Genomic DNA, 6547 nt, shown 5'->3' with positions numbered 1-6547 from the left:
TGTTCTAGTTCTGTGAAAAATGCCATTGGTATTTTGATAGGGATTGTGTTGAATCTGTAAATTGCTTTGGGTAAGATAGTCATTTTCACAATATTGGCTCTTCCAATCCAAGAACATGGTATGTCCCTCCATCTGTTTGTATTGTCTTTGATTTCTTTCATCAGCGCCTTATACTTTTCTGCATACAGGTCTTTTGCCTCCTTAGGCAGGTTTAGTCCTAGGTCTTTTATTCTTTTTGTTGCAATGGTAAATGGGAGAGTTCCCTTAATTTCTCTTTCTGCTCTTTCGTTGTTAGTTTATAGGAATGCAAGAGATTTATGCGCATTAATTTTGTATCCTGCTACTTTACTAAATTCATCAATTAGTGCTAGTAGTTTTCTGGTAGCATCTTTAGGGTTTTCAATGTATACTATCATGTCATCTGCAAAGAGTGACAATTTTACTTCTTCTTTTGCAATTTGGATTCCTTTATTTCATTTTCTTCTCTGACTGCTGTGACTAACACTTCCAAAACTATGTTGAATAATAATGGTGAGAGTGGGCACCCTTGTCTTGTCTTGTTGCTTTCCAGACAAGCAACAGCTAAGAGAATTCAGCACCACCAAACCATCCCTACAAGAAATGCTAAAGGAACTTCTCTAAGCAGGAAACATAAGAGAAGAAAAGGACCTACAAAAACAAAAACAAAACAATTAAGAAAATGGTAATAGGAACATACATATCAATAATTACCTTGAATGTAAATGGACTAAATGCATCAACCAAAAGATGCAGACTGGCTGAATAGATACAAAAACAAGGCCCATATATATGCTGTCTACAAGAGACCCACTTCAGACCTAAGGACACATACAGACTGAAAGTGAGGGGATGGAAAAAGATATTCCATGAAAATGGAAATCAAAGAAAGCTGGAGTAGCAATACCCATATCAGATAAAATAGACTTTAAAATAAAAAATGTTGCAAGAGACAGGAAAGGACATTACATAATGATTAAGGGATCAATCCAAGAAGAGGATATAACAATTATAAATATATATGCACCCAATATAGGAGCACCTCAATACATAAGGCATATGCTAATAACTATGAAAGAGGAAATCAACAGTAACACAATCATAGTGGGGGACTTTAACACCCCACTTACACCAATGGACAGATCATCCAGACAGAAAGTTAAGAAGGAAACACAAGCTTTAAATGGCACAATAATCCAGCTTAATTTAATAGATATCTATAGGACATTCCATCCAAAAACAGCAGATTACACATTCTTCTCAAGTGCACATGGAGCATTCTCCAGGATAGATTATATTTTGGGTCACAAATCAAGCCTTGGTAAATTTAAGAATATTGAAATCATATCAAGCATCTTTTCCAAACACAATGCTATGAGATTAGAAATCAATTACAGGAAAAAAACTGTAAAAAACACAAACACATGGAAGCTAAACAGTATGCTACTAAATAACCAAGAGATCACTGAAGAAATCAAAGAGGAAATAAAAAAATATCGAGACAAATGAAAACAAAAACACAATGATCCAAAACCTATGGGATGCAGCAAAAGCAGTTCTAAGAGGGAAGTTTATAGCAATACAATCCTACCTCAAGAAACAAGAAAAATCCCAACATAAACAATCTACCCTTACACCTAAAGAAACTAGAGAAAGAAGAGCAAACAAAACCCAAAGTTATTAGATGCAGAGAACTCATAAAGATCAGAGCAGAAATAAATGAAATAGAAACAAAGAAAATAACAAAAATCAATAAAACTTAAAGCTGGTTCTTTGAGAAGATAAATATAATTGATAAACCTCTAGCAAGACTCATCAAGGAAAAGATGGAGAGGACTCAAATCAATAAAATTAGAAATGAAACAAAAGTTACAATGGACACTGCAGAAATTAAAAGAACCATAAGAGACTACTACAAGCAACTATCTGCTAATAAAATGGACAACCTGGATGAAATGGACAGATTCTTAGACAGCTATAACCTTCCAAGACTGAATCAGGAAGAAATAGAAAATATGAACAGACCAATCACAAGTAATGAAATTGAAACTATGAATAAAAATCTTCCAACAAACAAAAGTCCAGGGCCAGATGGATTCACAGGTGAATTTTATCAAACATTTAGAGAATAGCTAACACCCATCCTTCTCAAGCTCTTCCAAAATATTGCAGAGGAAGGAACACTCCCAAACTCATTTTATGAGGCCACCATCACCCTGATCCCCAAACCAGACAAAGATACTACAAAAAAAGAAAATTACAGAGCAATATCACTGATGAATATAGTTGCAAAAATCCTCAACAAAATACTTGCCAACAGAATCCAACAACACATTAAAAGGATCATACACCATGATCAAGTGGGGTTTATCCCTGGAATGCAAGGATTCTTCAATATACGCAAATCAATCAATGTGATACACCATATTAACAAATTAAAGAATAGAAACCACATGATCATCTCAATAGATGCAGAAAAAGCTTTTGACAAAGTTCAACACCCATTTATGATAAAAACTCTCCAGAAGGTGGGCATAGAGGGAATCTACCTCAACATAATAAAGGCCATATATGACAAACCCACAGCAAACATCATTCTCAATGGTGAAAAACTGAAAGCATTCCCTCTAAGGTCAGGAATAAGACAAGGATGTCCACTCTCGCCACTACTATTCAACATAGTTTTGGAAGTCCTTGCCACAGCAATCAGAGAAGAAAAAGAAATGAAAGGAATCCAAATTGGAAAAGAAGAAGTAAAACTGTCACTGTTTGCAGATGACATGATAGTATACATAGAAAATCCTAAAGATGCCACCAGAAAACTACTTGAGCTAATCAATGAATTTGGTAAAGTTGCAGGATACAAAATTAACACACAGAAATCTCTTGCATTTCTATGCACTAGCAACAAAAGAGCAGAAAGAGAAATTAAGGAAGTAATCCCATTCACCATTGAAACAGAAAGAATAAAATACCTAGGAATAAACCTAACCAAGGAAGTAAAAGACCTGTACTCAGAAAACTGTAAGACACTAATGAAAGAAATCAAAGACGACACAAACAGATGGAGAGAAATACCATGTTCTTGGATTGGAAGAATCAACATTGTGAAAATGACTATACTACCCAAAGCAATTTACAGATTCAACGCAATCCCTATCAAATTACCAATGGCATTTTTCACAGAACTAAAACAACAAGCTTTACGATTTGTATGGAAACGCAAAAGACCCTGAACAGCCAAAGCAATCTTGAGAAGAAAAGACAGAGTTGGGGGAATCAGGCTTCGTGACTTCAAACTATACTACAAGGCTACAGTGATCAAAACCGTATGGTACTGGCACAAAAACAGAAATATAGATCAATGGAACAGGATAGAAAGCCCAGAGATAAACTATGGTCAACTAATCTATGATAAAGGAGGCAAGGACATACAATGGAGAAAAGGCAGCCTCTTCAATAAGTGGTGCTGGGAAAACTGGACAGCTACATGTAAAAGAATGAAATTAGAACACTTCCTAACATCATAGACAAAAATAAACTTAAAATGGATTAAAGATTTAAATGTAAGGCCAGACACTATAAAACTCCTAGAGGAAAACATAGGAAGAACACTCTTCGATATAAATCACAACAAAATCTTTTTTGATCCACCTCCTAGTGTAATGGAAATAAAAACAAAAATAAATAAGTGGGACCTAATGAAACTTCAAAGCTTCTGCACAGCAAAGGAAACTATAAGCAAGACAAAAAGACAACCCTCAGAATGGGAGAAAATATTTGCAAACGAATCAACAAAGGATTAATCTTCAAAATATATAAACAGTTTATCCAGCTCAATATCAAAAAAAACAAACAACCCAATCAAAAAATGGGCAGAAGACCTAAATAGGCATTTCTTCAAAGAAGACATATGGATAGCCAAGAGGCACATGAAAAGCTGCTCCACATCACTAATTATTAGAGAAATGCAAATCAAAACTACAATGAGGCAGCACCTCACCCGAGTTAGAATGGGCATCATCAGAAAATCGACAAACAGTAAATACTGGAGAGGGTGTGGAGGAAAGGGAACCCTCTTGCACTGTTGGTGGGAATGTAAATTGATACAGCCACTATGGAGAACAGTATGGAGCTTCCTTGCAAAACTAAAAGTAAAACTACCATATGAGTCAGCAATCCCACTGCTGGGCATATACCCAGAGAACACCATCATTCAAAAAGACACATGCACTCCAGTGTTCATTGCAGCCCTATTTAGAATAGCCAGGACATGGAAGCAACCTATGTGTCCATCAGCAGATGAATGGATAAAAAAGATGTGGTACATATATATAATGGAGTATTACTCAGCTGTAAAAAGCAATGAAACTGGGACATTTTTAGAGACATGGATGGACCTAGAGACTGTCATACAGTGTGAAGTGAGTCAGAAAGAGAAAAACAAATATCATATATTAAGACATGTATGCGGACTATAGAAAAATGGTACAAATCAACCGGTTTGCAAGGCAGAAACAGAGACACAGATGTAGAAAACAAACATATGGACACCAAGTGCAGCAAGTGGGGAGGGTTGGGGGGAATGAATTGGGAGATTGGGATTGCCATATATATATTACTAATAAGAAAAAAAAATACCCAATTGTACACTCTAAATATATGCAGTTTGTTGTATGTTAACTGTATCTCAATAAAAGTTCTTTTAAAAAATTGGTTGACTTTGTTATATGAATCTTACTTCAGTAAAAAGAATTTTTTAAAAGGCAAATTTTGCCTCAGTCCAACCGATATTTAATAAGAACTTGTTCTGCACCAGCCCCGTGATGGGCACCTGAAAGCCTGTGATCCATATTAGAAGCAGAAACTGCTCTCCAAGGTTTCCTAGAGGAACACACACACATACACACACTGAGACCTTTAAGATATTGTGAGGCAAACTAATGTTGCCACCAGAATGCACTGAGGGCATAGGAGAGTTAGAGCTGGGAGATGGGTGAAGAGGGCTGCGTGGAGGAGATGACACTGGAGCTACCGCGTTTTAAAGGCATCTTGATGTGGTAGAAAGAACATGGGCATTGAAGTCAGACTACGTAGATTAAAGTCCCACCTATGCTAGCTGCATAATTGTGGACAGGTACCTTCATTTCTTGGAGCCTTTGTGTCCTCATTTGTAAACTAGAGATATTAATAATCCCTACTTCCATTAGGTTGCTTTGAGGATCAGATGTGAAATGCTTGTGCGTACTTGGCTGAGACAGGCAGGTGTGTTGCTCCTTTGCTAGTCTAGTTCACCTCATCCATTCGGTCCTTTGCTCTGCAGGCTATGGAAACAGGCTTCGCAAGAGGTGAGGGGGTTGGGGTGGAGGTAAGAGGAGGAAAGGTGTTGTTATTTAAGAGGTCTTCCCCTTTCAGAATCTCAGCGAGGACTCTTAGGAATCTCTACTAACTTCCTTTACCACCTAGATTTGTCTTCAACCCCTAGGAGAGTACTGCACACTAGCAGTTTCAAATTTAGAATGCAGATGACTTCAGGGGGAATTCAGCTTTGATAAGCCTTTAAGGACTGTAGGTGCCCTCTGTGTGCTGCTCTCTTACTTGGTATGCTGATAGCTGGTGGGTGATTTGGGCCCCAGTAACTCTGGGGCACATGGTTGCAGTGTCCATTTCCAGGGAAACCCCGATGTGCTACACAGTAGCGCATAAATAGATTAAATGAATTGTTCAGCCATAACCTTGCATCTAATCATTTCACTGCCTTTTGCTTTCTAAGCGTTTTTCTGTCTTGAGGAACTAAAAATGATGAAATAGCCTTGGCTAAAAACAAGTGAACCGGCTGAGCAGCTCTTCATTTGCATAGCAGCTCCTCCTTTCTGTAGAGACAGTGCAGTCTGAGGTTGCTGGTGTCTGCACAAAGGCAGCAGCTGACAAGGCAAGGGAGGCAGAAGCTGATTTTTTAGCGGCATCTATTTTTATAGGATTTTTAAGGGTTTTAACCCATTAGCTGCCCAAATTAAAACATTTTTATGCAATAACTTACAATAAAAATATACTCTCAACCAAATGATTAAGTAAACATCCTCACCCCTGCACTGCTTGGCTGGGTTCTAAATAACTTGTGTATTTTTGCCTACCAAAGGATTAACATGTTTTTCTTCAAAGATTGAACCCTAAGGATTTTAGGTAAATGCTCCTTTCACCTTTCTTGTAGTATACTGTCCCCCTCAATATCCACTACAGTATGGCCCATATACTGCCACTGTGTAAAATAACTATTTTATCAGAGTAAATGAATATGATATAGTGGAAATGGTACCACTCGAAAAGTTAGGAACCTTAGAGACTCTTTCCTACTAACTAGCTGTGTGACTCAATGTACTTCTTGACCTCTCTGTGCCTCATGCACTAAAGGTCATATCAAGTGATCTCCACAGTCTCCCCAGATATATCATTCATTATGACCCTGGTAAATTGCAAGTACATAGTCACACATTCTTTAATCCAGCTTGGTTTGCCTTGAATACATTGT

This window comes from Hippopotamus amphibius, chromosome X (assembly GCF_030028045.1).
Source record: "Hippopotamus amphibius kiboko isolate mHipAmp2 chromosome X, mHipAmp2.hap2, whole genome shotgun sequence".
Taxonomy (NCBI): domain Eukaryota; kingdom Metazoa; phylum Chordata; class Mammalia; order Artiodactyla; family Hippopotamidae; genus Hippopotamus; species Hippopotamus amphibius.
Note: the sequence above shows the minus strand (reverse complement) of the source record.